The sequence below is a fragment of the Ornithorhynchus anatinus genome, chromosome X4 (assembly GCF_004115215.2).
Source record: "Ornithorhynchus anatinus isolate Pmale09 chromosome X4, mOrnAna1.pri.v4, whole genome shotgun sequence".
Taxonomy (NCBI): Eukaryota; Metazoa; Chordata; class Mammalia; order Monotremata; family Ornithorhynchidae; genus Ornithorhynchus; species Ornithorhynchus anatinus.
This window is the reverse complement of record NC_041752.1, coordinates 2,569,934-2,583,678: the sequence shown is the minus strand read 5'-3', so window position 1 is coordinate 2,583,678 and position 13,745 is coordinate 2,569,934. Positions and strand designations below refer to the sequence as shown.

The 13,745-nt window shown below is 55.9% G+C and overlaps 1 protein-coding gene across 2 annotated transcripts in view; it reads left to right on the top strand.

Moving 5' to 3' along the window:
* The first annotated feature begins 4,866 nt into the window (after positions 1-4,866).
* WNT5B (Wnt family member 5B) overlaps positions 4,867-13,745 on the top strand; it is a 52,510-nt gene continuing 43,631 nt past the window's right edge. The window contains exon 1 of one of the 2 annotated variants that reach the window (XM_029054405.1): positions 4,867-4,960. The gene's annotated coding sequence lies outside the window, so the exon portion shown is untranslated. The remainder of the gene's footprint in view (positions 4,961-13,745) is intronic. The other variant, XM_029054406.2, reaches the window with a different exon arrangement.

The window sequence follows — 13,745 nt, the reverse complement described above, 5'->3', positions numbered from 1 at the left end:
ACTCTTTGGGCCTGAAGACATTAATCCAAACGTAGCCCTGTCCATCAGATGCCAACCCAGCGGCCCCCAAGATGGAGATCTGGCACCTGCGCGTGGTATCTATGCTTGGTCATGAGCAGGACCAGGTCTTGTCTCCCCATCTCGACTTTCAGCTCACTATGGGCAGAGAACACGTCTACCAACACTCCCAAGCGCTCGGCCCACTGCTTGGCCCATAGCACACTGGCAGCTCCTTGGGCGCAGGAATTGAATCTACTGACTCTATTGGACTCTCCCAAGCGCTCAATCCAGTGCTCTGCCTAATAATAATAATGATATTTATTAAGTGCTTACTATGAGCCAAGCACTGTTCTAAGCACAGGGGTAGGTACAAGGTAATCAGATTGGACACAGCCCCTGTCCTATATAGTGCTCGCAGTATTAATCCCCATTTTCTTCATTAATTGATTCAATCGTATTCATTGAGCGCTTACTGTGTGCAGAGTACTGTACTAAGCACTTGGAAAGCACAATTCAGCCATAAAGAAAGATAATCCCTGCCCCCAACAGGCTTTCAATCTAGAAGGGGTAGACAGACATCAAAACAAGGAAACAGGAATCAATATAAATAAATAGAATTATAGATATATACATAAGTGCTGGGGGGCGGGGTGGGGGGAAGCAAAGGGAGTGAGTCAGGGTGACACGGAGGGGAGGGGGAGCTGAGGAAAAGGGGGGCTTAGTCTCCGAGAGGGTCACGTAAATAGTTAAAACCCATTTTATAGGTACATGAGGTGAAGCAACTTGCCCAAGGTCTCACAGCAGACAACTGAGTCAGAATTAGAACCCAGGTCCTGTGACTCTCAGGTCCACTAGCCCACACTGCTTCTCGGTTGATTGGCTTCAGCTACTTGCTCCGTCCCCTTCAACCTTTTTGGAAAATGAATCAGTGGATTTACCATGCAGGCTCCATCCTAAGCTTCCCCCTGCGCCTTCCCTTCCCCCCGTCCCCATCTCCTCAGCACCCAGGCACCCAGATAAGCAGAGAGCAGAGGACTGAAGCAAATAACTGGAGCAAACAGTGAAATGCCAATTATCTGCCCCCATTGTCCTTTTTTTTATGGTATTTGTTAAGTGCTTACTATGTTTGAGTCATTGTACTAAGCGCTGGCATGAGGTAGCGGCCAGAGCCCGGGCCTGGGTGTCAGAAGGACCTGGATCCTCCGAAGGTCATGGGTTCTAATGCCGGCTCCCCTACTCGTCTGCCGTGTGACCTTGGTCAAGTCACTTCACTTCTCTGTGCTCAGTTCCCTCATCTGTAAAATGGGGATTAAGACTGTGAGTCCCATGTGGGACAAGGGATGTGTCCATCCAGCGCTTAGTACAGTGTCTGGCACATACTAAGCACTTAAATACCACAATTATTATTACTGTTCTTGTTTTTGTCATTATTAGGAATAGTGCCACCCCCCCTTCCCTGGCACACTGATGGTATTTATTGAGCACTTACTGTGTGCAGAGCACTGGACTAAGCGCTTGGGCGAGCCAGAATCAGTAGACGAGTTTGACATCCACAAGCCGAGTCACAAGCACGTCCTTTTTTCTAATCCTGCCACTGCCCCTTAATAATAATAGTAATCGGGGTGTCGGTTAAGCGCTTACTATATAGCCAGGCACTCTACTAAGCACTGGGGGTAGATACAAGACCATCAGGCTGGACACAGTCCCTGTCCCAAACAGGGCTCACGGTCTTAATCCCCATTTCCCAGATCAGGCAACTGAGGCCCAGAGAAATGAGGTGACTTGCCCAAGGCCACACAGCAGACAAGTGGCAGGACTGGGATTAGAACCCACGACCTTCTGCCTCCCAGGCCAGGGTTCTGTCCACCGGGCCACGCTGCTTCCGTAGGGAGCCGCAGTTCTCGGGTATGGAGGGCGGGAGTGAGGAAGAGATATCTAATAATGTTGGTATTTATTAAGCGCTTACTACGTGCAGAGCACTGTTCTAAGTGCTGGGATAGACACACGGGAATCGGGTTGTCCCACGTGGGGCGCACAGTCTTAATCCCCAGTTTACAGATGAGGGAACTGAGGCACAGAGAAGTGAAGTGACTCGCCCACGGTCACCCATGGAGTCGAACCCATGACCTCTAGTTCCAAAGCCCGGGCTCTTTCCACAGAGCCACGCTGCTTCTCTATATCTATATCTCAGGGCAAGACGTCCTTAACTCTGCTTTCTGGGCCATACTCTTATTTTGTTGTTGGGCAGTGACGAGCCCCAGGAGACCATCCCTCCGTGACCAGCCCCGCTTCCTTCCCCCTTCCCTTCTAGCCATCACCCGCCGCCCCAAGCCCAAGGGTACCTCAAGCCTCGCCAGGTCGCTGCAGCCGTGGGCCACGGGGGCAAGGAAATGGGAAATGGGCCCCTGGGCAGTAGCCCCGATTTGCCCTCCTCCCTGCTCTGGTCTTTCCTCTCCTCCACCCCTCCCAACATCCCCGTCAGCGGAAAAAGTCCTGGGTTTCTGGGGGCCAGACCTTCCAGAAGCTATCCAGAGCAGCTCCTGTTTCAGAGGACACTGAGATCTATTTCAAAGCCCTCCCTCCGTCCCCGACAGATCCCGGAGCCCGAGAGCTGAGAGGCAAGTCCGTGAAACCCGCGGCAGGGGTCCGCTGGGCCCTGGGGCGGAGTGGAGCTCGCAGAACCGCCACCCGGCTCAGCCACTTGTCAGCTGTGTGCCTGTGGGCAAGTCACTTCTCTGTGCCTCAGTTCCCTCGCCTGTAAAATGGGGATGAAGACCGTGAGCCTCACGTGGGACATCCTGATTACCCAGTATCTCCCCCAGCGCTTAGAACAGTGCTCGGCACATAGTAAGCGCTTAACAAATACCAACATTATCATTAAGTTGGGACCAGGCAGCGTCTCGTCCTCGGATCAGAGCCGGCGACCCCAACCCAGACTGGCAAAATGCACTCCCGTGTTATGAGTCCGTGGAGCTGGTTCATCTAGTGATCCGGCACGGACCATCCAACCCCCTTCTCCATCCCTGATTCCCCCAGTGACCCGCCGTGGACCCTCTAGCACCCCTGACTCTCCCTTCTCCATCCCCGGCTCGCCTCAGTGACCCAGCGTGGACCAGCCAACACCCCTGACTCTCCCCTTTCCACCCCTGTTTCTCCCCAGTGATCCAGCACAGACGATCCAATGCCCCTGACTCTTCGCTCTCCATCCCTGCCTCTCCTCAGTGACCCATCACAGACCGACCATCCCACACCCCTGACTCTCCCCTCCCCATCCCTGGCTCTCCTCAGTGATCCAGGAGAGACCATCCAAAGCCCCCAATTGTCCCCTCTCTCCAACCCTGACTCTCTCCCAGTGACCCAGCGTGGACCGTCCAACCCAACACCCCTGACTCTCCCCTCTCCATTCCTGACTCTCCCCCCAGGAAGCCGGCGTGGATCTAACGGGCTGGAGGCAGCGGGATGCCCCGAGAGGGGATTGTCAGCAGAGAGGAGGGCCAGTGTCCCTCTCAATCCCCCGCCAAAAGTCTGAGGGAGGCTGGCTGGCCGGGAGGAAGGTGGGGAAGGGTCCTTGCCCAGCCGCTCCGCCTCTGAGGCCGGTGCGGGCTAATCCCCGGCCTCTCCGTGACTCAGCCCACCGACGCTCACCACTTCCCCCTGGGACTCTGCCCGGGTCTCGGTCTGTCTCCCTGCCGAATGTTTTCCCGGTGGCTCAGCCACAGAGGTTCCTGCCCCGTGCCCTGCATCCCCCCTTTCCCCTCCCCCGGGCCTGACTCATTTCGGTGGGATTGGGGCAGTAGGGGCGGGTGGGGGAGGTTGACGCTGCTGCCATCCTATTAGCTCTCTCTGGTGCAAGTCAAAAACTGAGCTCTCCCTGCCCCCAAAACAGTCTAGTCAATCAGTCAGTGGCATTTATTGAGCACTTACTGCGTGCACGACACAGTACTATGCGCTTGCGAGAGAGTGGGGTAACAAAGTAACAGACACATTCTGCCCTGAGGAAGGGGAGAACTAGGGGTTGGGTTGTGCTGGGCCCCTCAAGTCCTGGGCGATGAGGGGTCACTCTCCCCGCCTGCGACCCCAAGGCGGTGGCTGGAACTGTGAGAGCAGGTGGACCGTCCTGGGGACCCCAAGTAGCCATTTCCCTAAGGTGACCCGATGTCCCCAAATGGGCACGGGCTCCACGGGCATCCGTCTGCCAGCTAGGGAGCCTATGCCTGCAACGGTGGGATCAGGGCCTCAGCAACGGTTGGGGAGCCAGTCTTGGCGGAGAAGGAGGAGGAAGAGGAGGATGGAATCATTCAATCCTATTTATTGAATGCTTACCGTGTGCAGAACACTGTACTAAGCGCTTGGGAGAGTACAACAGAACAATTAACGGAGGCGTTCCCTGCCCTTAACGAGCTTACAGCTCACACCTTGGGAGGTACAGCTACCCTCTTGCTATCGTCGCCAGGCTGGCAGAGTTGCCCTGGGGGTGGGGAGGGGCTGTCCTGAGGTGGGCACTGCCCTCAGGGGCAGGATTGTCATCTCCCCCAGCGGACTAAACTCCTATTCATTCAATCGTATTTACTGAGCGCTTACTGTGTGCAGAGCACTGTACTAAGCTCTTGGGAAGTACAATTCAGCAACCAAGAGAGACAATCCTTGCCCACAGTGGGCTCACAGGGGAGAGACAGACTGCAGGGATTATGTCAACCAACCGTATTAAATCGTCCTCTACCAAGCGCTTAGTAGCAGAGCCCCGCACCCCATCAGTGTTCAATAAACACCACTGATTGATTGATTGGGTAAGGGTGTGGATTCTCTCTGTGGGGTGAAGACTGAGGCTGGGGGCGGTACCTGAGGCTGGGGGCGGGACTGGCTGCCAGTGCCTTATTCTCTTGGAAAGACAGAAGCCTGGAAGCAGAGATTTGATCCTTCTGTCTTGTCCCCCTCGGCCCTCCTGGACAAGAAGACCAAGGTAGGTGCTGGGTCCTTTATTAGGGGAGAGTCGTCTTATATTATTATCATCACCACTATTATTATTACCAATAATAGTAACAGTAATAATTTGAATTTGTGTGGCATTTCTTATGTTTCCAATGTGTTTTTCCATTGTATATCCTTTAATCTCTGCACTATCCTTGTTAAGTAGGGAGAGACAATAGGATCATCCCTTTTGCAGGTGAGGAAACCGAGATCCAGAGACGATAAATGACTTGTCCAGGGTCCCAGTTATTGTATTGTAAATTTATCTATGTCTCTCTGACTCGTTTTTTTTTCCGTTGTACTTTCTCAAACGCTTAGTCCGTTGAACTGCATTTAGTGTATGCTCAGTAAATACCACAGCTGTGACCAGAGCCTGATTATTTAAACTATGAGACATCCCTGCCCCTTCTCCCCTCTGGCTACTTCTTAAGGGTGGACCCGAATCCATTTTTGGTTTGTTTTGAGGCACCTAGAACACTGTCTAATGGGTAGTACCTGGTCCTTCCTCACTTGTGAGGGCGAGGGAAGGATAAAAACAACTTTCAAAAAAAAACAAAAACAACTCTTGATTCTATTTATTGCTATTGTTCTTGTCTGTCCATCTCCCCCGATTAGACTGTAAGCCCGTCAAAGGGCAGGGACTGTCTCTATCTGTTACCGATTTGTACATTCCAAGCACTTAGTACAGTGCTCCGCACATAGTAAGCGCTCAATAAATACTATTGATTGAATGAATGAATGAACTTTCCCAGGCCACCAGTCTCCACTCTCTGCAGGTGGATGGCCTGGCTCCATTCAGTAGGCACTCAATAAGTATGCTTGATCAGTTGATTGGTGTGGAGAGAACGTTGCTCTTTGAAGAATTTTGTAAGTATCTGTTAAGTGCTTTTACTATGTGCCAGGCTCTGTACTAAGTGCTGGGGTAAACACAAGGTGAACGGGTTGGACACAATCCATGTCAGACAAATTCCTCATGGAATCTCGGTCCCAGGGAAAAATGGCCAGAAAAGTCAAGGGTCAATCAGTCAATCAATCCATGGTATTTATTGAGCCCTTACTGTGTGCAGAGCACTCTACTTAAGAGTACAATGGAACAGAATTGGCAGACGCATTACTTGCCCGCAAAGGACAGTTTCTCTCCTCCTGCCTGCCTCTCAAGTGCCCAGATCCTCGCAAGTGATGGAGAGTTGGTTGCCATCCCTGGGGCCAAATGACCACTGCCCCAGGAAGACCGATTGCATCCTCCAGCCCTGCTCCGGTCCTCTGGACTCCTGGGCCGCCGGATCTGTCAGCCGGCCAAAGAGGAGAGCCCGGACGCATGTGCCTTCCTGGGGCGGAGGCGCATTTGGGGGAGTTTGGGCAGATGGGGCATTGTCCCCTTTGAGATGGCATTCCATAGGGAAAGCAGCATGGCCTAGTGGTAAATCACAAGCCTGGTAACCAGAAGACCTGGGTTCTAATCCTTATTTCGCTACTTAACAGAAGTGTAACCTTGGGCTAGTCACTTCACTTCTCCATGACGCAGTTACCTTACCTGCAAAGTGGGGATTCAATACCTGTTCTCCCTCTTCCTTAGACCACGAGCTCTGTGTGGGACAGAGATTGTGTCCAACCTGATTAATTTATAACAACCCCAGTGCTTAGGACAGTGCTTGAAATATAGTAAGCGCTTAACAAATACCATCAATAAAAAAAAGAAATCCCTGGGTCGCCGAGGACCTGGGCAGGTCAGTTCTAATCCTGGCTCCGCCACTTGTCTGCTGTGTGACCTTGGGTGAGTCACTTTACTTCTCTGGGCCTCAGTTACCTCATCTGTAAAATAGGGATTAGGATGGGAGCCCTATGTGAGACAGGGATTGTGTCTAATCTGATTACCTTGCATCTATCCTACTGCTTACAACGGTGCCTGGCACATAGTAAGCACTTAACAAATACCATGATTATTATTATTATTCCCAGTGGGCAGGAGGATCCTGGGGGCAGAAACTCAGACCTAGCAGGGGCTTCACTAGCTGAGCACCCTCCAGACCAAGGAAGAAGTTTGCAAACTCCTTGCCGACTCAGGGGATTTAAGATACTGGATGGAAAGGTATCGAAGGGAGCTGCCTGCCCACCCACCCGTTTCCTGGAGCACGACAAGGGACAGCCATGGACTTTGTGCATCCTTACCCCTCAGACACCCCGGGGCTCTGGGCTCGGTGGAAGTAGGGGGATAGGAACTCAGGAGACCGTGGATTTATTCCCCCTACACGTCCCCCTCTCTCCCTCCCCTCAAGCCCTGGCAGAGGCGAGGAGGGGGTATTTGCAGCCCGGATAAGTACCAGGAGGGTTGGGGGTGATACGCAGCTTGGGGAGGGGCTGTGGAAAGGATGGGGCAGGGGCAGGGAATGGAAAGGACGATTCCAGGGGAGATGGTTCACCATCCTGGAGAGCAAGGGTGGCCGAAAGCTCCCTGTGGAGGGGCAGAGGGGGTGGAAGGTACTTGGTGGTTTATCCTTAGATGGGGTTTGGGGGAAAGGGGGGCGAAGGAAATCCCAGGGTTGGGGGAGGAAATCCCAGGGCTGCAAGTGCGGGATTATTCCGAGGGGTGGAGGGAGTCCTAGGGTTGGGGGGCACCCCAAGTCTGCTGAGATAGATGAGTATTCTGGAGGGCAAAGGGAGTCCTAGGGTTGGGGTGAGGGGGACCCCAAGGCTGCTGAGATAGGTTGGTATTCTGGGGGTCAGGAGGAGTCCTAGGATTAGGATGTGGGGGGATCCCAAGGCTGGAGAGACGGGTGGTATTCTGGGGGTCAGAGGGAGTCGTAGGGTTAGGATGTGGGGGGATCCCAAAGCTGGGGAGATGGGTGGGTATCCTGGGGGTCAGAGGGAGTCGTAGGGTTAGGATGTGGGGAGATCCTAAGGCTGGAGAGATGGGTGGGTATTCCGGAGGGAGGAGGGAATCCTAGGGTTGGAGGGAGGGTGGAGAAGGTACCCCGGGGATTTGGGGTCGGGGGTCCCCCAATGAGAGAGAGGAAGCAGAGCAGGGTAGGTGAGGAGGAGGAGGAGGCAGGTGCCGGGGTCTGGGCTGGGGTGGTGGTGGGGTCTCCCCTCCCGCCCCCTCCCCCCGTTGTGGGAGCGGCCCCGGGGCGGGGCCGGGGGCGGGGCGGACCCCGACAGCCCCCCGCCCTTCCCGCTCGGCTCTCGGCGCTCCGGGCCCCCGCACTCCGCCCCACCGACCGACCCACCGACAGACCCACCGACCGCCTGAAAACTTGGGGCCGAAACTTGCCTCAGGACCGGACCGTGCAGGACCGGACCGTCCGGGCCCGAGGCGTCGGGGTGCAGGGGAGGCCGCCCCCCAGCCTCGCCCCCGGCCCGGGAAGGGCTGCCCCGGAGGGCTCCCTCTCATCCCACCGCCCCCCGACCCCGAGGCCGGACCGGGACCGGACCCGGAGGGGGCGGGACCCAGCGCGGGAGCCCCCCCGCCCCGGCACCGACATGCAGGTAAGAGGGCCGGGGGGACCCAGGCCTCCTCCTCCTCCTCCTCCTCCTCGGCCGGCCGGCCCCCGGGGCCTGGCCGGGGGTACCCCTTTGCGCCGGGCCCGGACCCTCCCCTGGAAGCCCCTCCGGGAGCCCGGTGGGTCCGGCCGCCGGTCCTGGTTTCCCTGAGGGGGGGGACCAGGAGCATCTCGGAGGGCTCCCCGGGGCCAAGACCCCAAAGGAGCCCCCCCCAACCCCCCCGGTCCACCCCAGGCCCCCCAATCAACCCCCCAGCTAGGTCCCGGCCGGCCTGGCCCGGATTCCCCGAAGCCGGGGGGCTGGATGGGGGTCTGCTCTGGGCTGACCCGGTGGGCCTAGGGCTCCCCTCTCCCCCCACCCCACGGCCTCCCCTGCACCTGCTCGCCCCCCGGCCACCCCGCCGGCCTCGGGCTTCCCGGCTGGCCCCGCTCACCCTGAGATCACCCCGCTACCCCGGGGACTTGACACAAGGAGGGGAAACTGAGGCCGGCTCTGAACCCCCGGAAGCTCCCCTATCCATCTCTGGGTTCCCCCATCCCTCTGCCCCCTCGGCGCCCACCGAGTTCCACACGGTCTTAGGACCCTCCACCCTCAAATCCCGGACTGCCAGGGCCTTCTTGAGGGGCAAAGGTCAGATCGGGGGTCAGGGAATACCGGCCTCCCACCCTCACTCAGAGCCAAACTTGGCACGAGCACGTGCCGGGCCATCCAGGTGACTCAGCTGGTGGCAAGCTCTGCGCCAAACACTGTGATAGGTACAAGATGGGACCTAATCCCAGGCCCACACAAGGCTCTCAGAAGGAGGGAAAGCGGGGATGTTCTCTCCATTTAGAGAAGGGGAAACCAAGGCCCGGAGAGGTGAAGCGACTTACCTGAAGTCACCCGGCAGGCCGGTGCCACGGCTGGGACTAGAACCCAGCCGTCCTGACTCTCAGGCCTGCGCTTCCCACTAGGCCAGAGGCCTCTCACGCTGGCCCGTTCTTCGCCCACCAGTGCCCTGGGTCCACGTGCTCATGCACACACACGCACAGGACACTTCTGGGTCGTGGAACCGCTTCGGGCCCGGGCCCCGACCGCGTACACACACCGCCCATTGTGCCACGGGCCGTCCCGTCCGCAGCTGACAGCTGCCCCTCCGACCCAGGCCAGCCCACTCTCTCCGGCCGGCTGATCTCCGACCCGCCCCGGCCGCCGGGAGAGGGGAGATTCTGGGACATTGTCGGTGGTGGGTGGCGGGGGTGACGCCGGATCGCGGGAGGGACGATCAGGCCGGCGGCGGGGCCTCGTCACCGCGGTGGGTGGGGCTGACCTGAAAGCGCGGGGAACGACCGGTTCTGTCCCCGGGGTCGGGTACCAGAACGCAGGTGGAATCAGCAGTGGGTGTGGAGGGCATGGTGGGCAGAGGCAAACGGCGGGCCAGGGGGACGTTTCCAGGGTGAGGTTTGGGTTTCTAAGAGCGGAGGGCGCAGGAGGTGAGGAGCATCTCACTGCTAATAGGGAAGGGGTCAGCTTGGATTCTGCCTGGCCTCTCCCCATCCACGGTTATCCAATATTGTCAGCCCCATGTGGGACAGGGATTGTGTCCTACCTTATCACCTTGTATCTACCCCAGCACTTAGTACTTGACACAGAGTAAGTACTTAACAAATACCACAGTTATTATTATTATTATTATTCTCTCCCCACAGCGGAATGAGCCCAGGCTCAGGAGTCACAGGATGTGGGTTCTTATCCCAGCTCCGCCGCGTCCCTGCTGTGTGACCTTGGTCAAGTCACTTTGCTTCTGGGCCTCTGTTTCCTCATCTGTAAAGTGGGGACTCAATCCCTGTTCTCCCTCTCACTCAGACTGTGAGCCCCATGTGGGACAGGGACTGGGTCCATTCTGGTTAGCTTGTTTTATCCCTCTGAGCTTAGCAAGGTGCTTGGCCCGTAGTAAGTGCTTAAATACCACAACTCTTCTTCTATGTGTGTGTGCCCTGCAAGTTGTGCCCAAAGGAAGTTCCTGTTGGCTCTCTGAGGTAAGGTCCAGCAGCCTTCCCGGTCTCTGGGCTTACATTAGCCCCCTTCAACAAGACAGCCGAAGAGACGGGCCAGTGGCTGGGACCATGTGACCAGAGGGATCAGAGACGGTGGGAACTGGGGGGCTTCTCCACCTTCCCCGCCACACACGGGCCCCTCCAACCCGAGCCTCTACATCCCCATCAAGGCCCGGAAGGAAGCGGGTGTTGGGGTGGGCCCTGGATGCCCCCAGCCACCTTAGATGGGAAACTCATCCTCGTCTCTTTCCCCACACGTGGAGGGCAAGCGGGGAGCTCTTCAGCGAGCGGAGCGGATCCCCGCTTCCCACTCTCCCCAAACCCGGCCTGCCGCACCCCGCTCCGCCTCCGCCTGACTCCTTTCTCACTCTGGAGCCGGGACCTCGTCCGTCCATCTTTCTACCCGTTTGTCCATCCTTCCGCGTGCTCATGGCCTGCCTGCTCCTGCATGGTTTGTGGCCACTCTTTGCCCTGTGGTCCAGGGGCCCTCTCCTGGCCCTGCCCGCCCTTACCGCTTAGGCCGGGGGTCTTCGCCTGGTTACCCCCCACTCTGCCCACCCCCACAGACACCCCGCATGGAACGGGAACTGTGTCTGACATGATGATCTTGCACCTACCCCTGCGCTTAACACAGTGCTTGGCAGATAGTAAGTGGTTAACGATGCCCCCCTGCTGGACTGCAGGTCTGGTTCCCCATCCCCCTAGCCCCGGCCCATTCTGAGCCCAGTGCAGCCAGCTGTCCGGATGCCTTTCAGAGAGGTTCAAGCTGCCAATTACGGTCTGCAGCGGTTCTTACTCCATCGTAATCGGTCCCAAACGCTACAGCAGCAGCCTCCACCCCTGCTGAAGTGTCTCCCCCCCCCCCGTCTTCCTCCTCCTCCTTCGTCCTCCTCCCCTTCTTCTTCTTCTTCTTCCTCCTCCTCCTCCTTTGTCTTCTTCTTCCTCCTCCTCTTTCGTCTTCCTCCTCCTCCTCCTTCGTCTTCTTCCTCCTCCTCCGTCTTCTTCTTCTTCCTCCTCCTCCGTCTTCTTCTTCTTCCTCCTCCTCCGTCATCTTCTTCCTCCTCCTCCTTCGTCGTCGTCGTCTTCTTCCTCCTCCTCCTCCTCCATCGTCATTGTCTTCTTCCTCCTCCTTCTTATTCCTCCTCCCCCAGGGACTGTGTGAGCCCAAAGCAGGCTGCAGCTCTTGAAGAAGCAGCCATTTTTTTTCTGGATGATACCTCCTCCCCACCCTCCAACCCCGCACAAGCCCACCCAAGCCCCAGGTCGATGAGCTCATCCCAACCCTGGGAGGACGGTGACGGGGTTCTCTTGGTGGGGCCGGCTCCCTGGGCCCTTTCTGTCTTTCTGTTTCCCTGGGTTCAGCTGGAGACCTTCCCCCTGCCCCCTCCACCCTGCTTTCCTTTTGGAAAAAGGGGTTCCAGCCTGGGAAAGGGCAGAGGAGGAGGAGGAGGAGGAGAAGCCAGCTTCCTCCCACCCTTCAGAGGGGAGGACAAATTGCACAAAGCCTGGATTTCCAGGTTAGACTCCCTGGCCAAGGTTGAATGACCCCAACCGGCTTTGCAGCAAGGATTCTCTCCACCAGCCTTGGGGCCCCTGGGGGAGACCAGGCCTTTCCATCAGCCTTAATAATAAATAACATTAGTAACTATGGTATTTGTTAGGTGGTTTCTACGTGGCCAGACACTGGACTAAGCGCTGGGGAAGATACAAGCTAAACAGGTTGGACGCAGTCTCTGTCCCACCTGGGGCTCACAGTCTCAATCCCCATTTTCCAGATGAGGTGACTGAGGTCCAGAAAAGTGAAATGACCTGCCCAGGGTCACACAGCAGACAAGTAGCAGAGCCGGCCTTTAGAACCCAGGTCTTCTGACTCCCGGGCCCGGACTCTTTCCACGAGGCCATGCTGCTTCCAGGCTTCTTTATCGTAGGAGGACAGGTCCTCCAAAGGTCAACTGCTCCCTCCTCCTGCCTCCAGGAAGGATTGCCCCTCTGTCCCTGGGGAGGAGAGGAGAAAGACACTTTTCCCTGTATTTTTTTTAATGTTATTTAAGGGCTTACTGTGTGCAAGGCACTGTACTAAACGCTGGGGTAGATACAAGCTAATCAGGTTGGGCACGGTTCCTCTCCCAAATGGGCCTCACAGTTTTAGTCCTCATTTTACAGATGAGGTAACTGAGACACAGAGAACTGAAGCGGCTTGTCCAGGGTCACACAGAAGACTTGTAGCGGAGCCAGGATTAGAATCCAGATCTTCTGACTCCAAAGCCCGTGCTTTTTCCACTAGGCCGAGCTACTTCCTTGGGACTGGCTTTTGAGCCCCTAGAGTAACTGTATATCTGCAATTTATATTAATATCTGTCTCCCCCTCTAGACAGTAAGCTTGTTGTGGGCAGGGAGTGTGTCTGTTCTGTTGTTCTGTTGTATTCTCCCAAGTGCTTAGCCCAGAGCTTTGCATACAGTAAGCACTCAATAAATACCCCTGAATGAATGAATCAGTGTTGATTGTTCTATTGAACTCTCCCAAGCACTTAGCACAGTGTTCTGCACACAGTAAGCGCTCAATAAATAAGACTGAATGGATGAATGAAGGTTGTGTCCCCAGGGGTCCCTGTTTTATCCTCTTTTGCCTCGTCAGGTAGAACCCGGGCCTGAGAGACATAGGGCCTGGATTCTAAATCTGGCTCCATCACGTGGCTGCTGTGTGACCTTGGGCAAGTCACTTTGCTTCTCAGTGCCTCAGTGACACTATCTGTAAAGCGGGCATGAGAGTGTGATCCCCATGTGGGACAGGGACTGTGTCCGACCTGATTAACTTGTATCTAACCCAGTGCTTAGAACAGTGCTTGGCACATAGTAAACCCTTAAGTACTATTATTATTATTGTAATGCACCCTCATGCATCTTTTTTGTGTCCACAGGCCTCCTGGCACTTCCTCATACTTCACTGTATGTTCTTGTGTAAACTCAGGCATCCTTGAATTTTATTCATTCACTCCATCATATTTATTGAGCACTAACTGTGTGCAGAGCACTGGACTAAGTGCTTGGAAGAGGACAAGAGAACATTAAACAGACACATTCCCTGCCCACAATGAGCTTACAGTCTAGAGGGGGAGACAGATATTAATATGCACAAATAAATTACAGATATGGACAGTCATTAATATGAATAAATTACAGATACAGTAAATTACAGATGTGTCCTGCCTCCTCAAGTATCCCCTATGTCCTCTAGATTGTAAG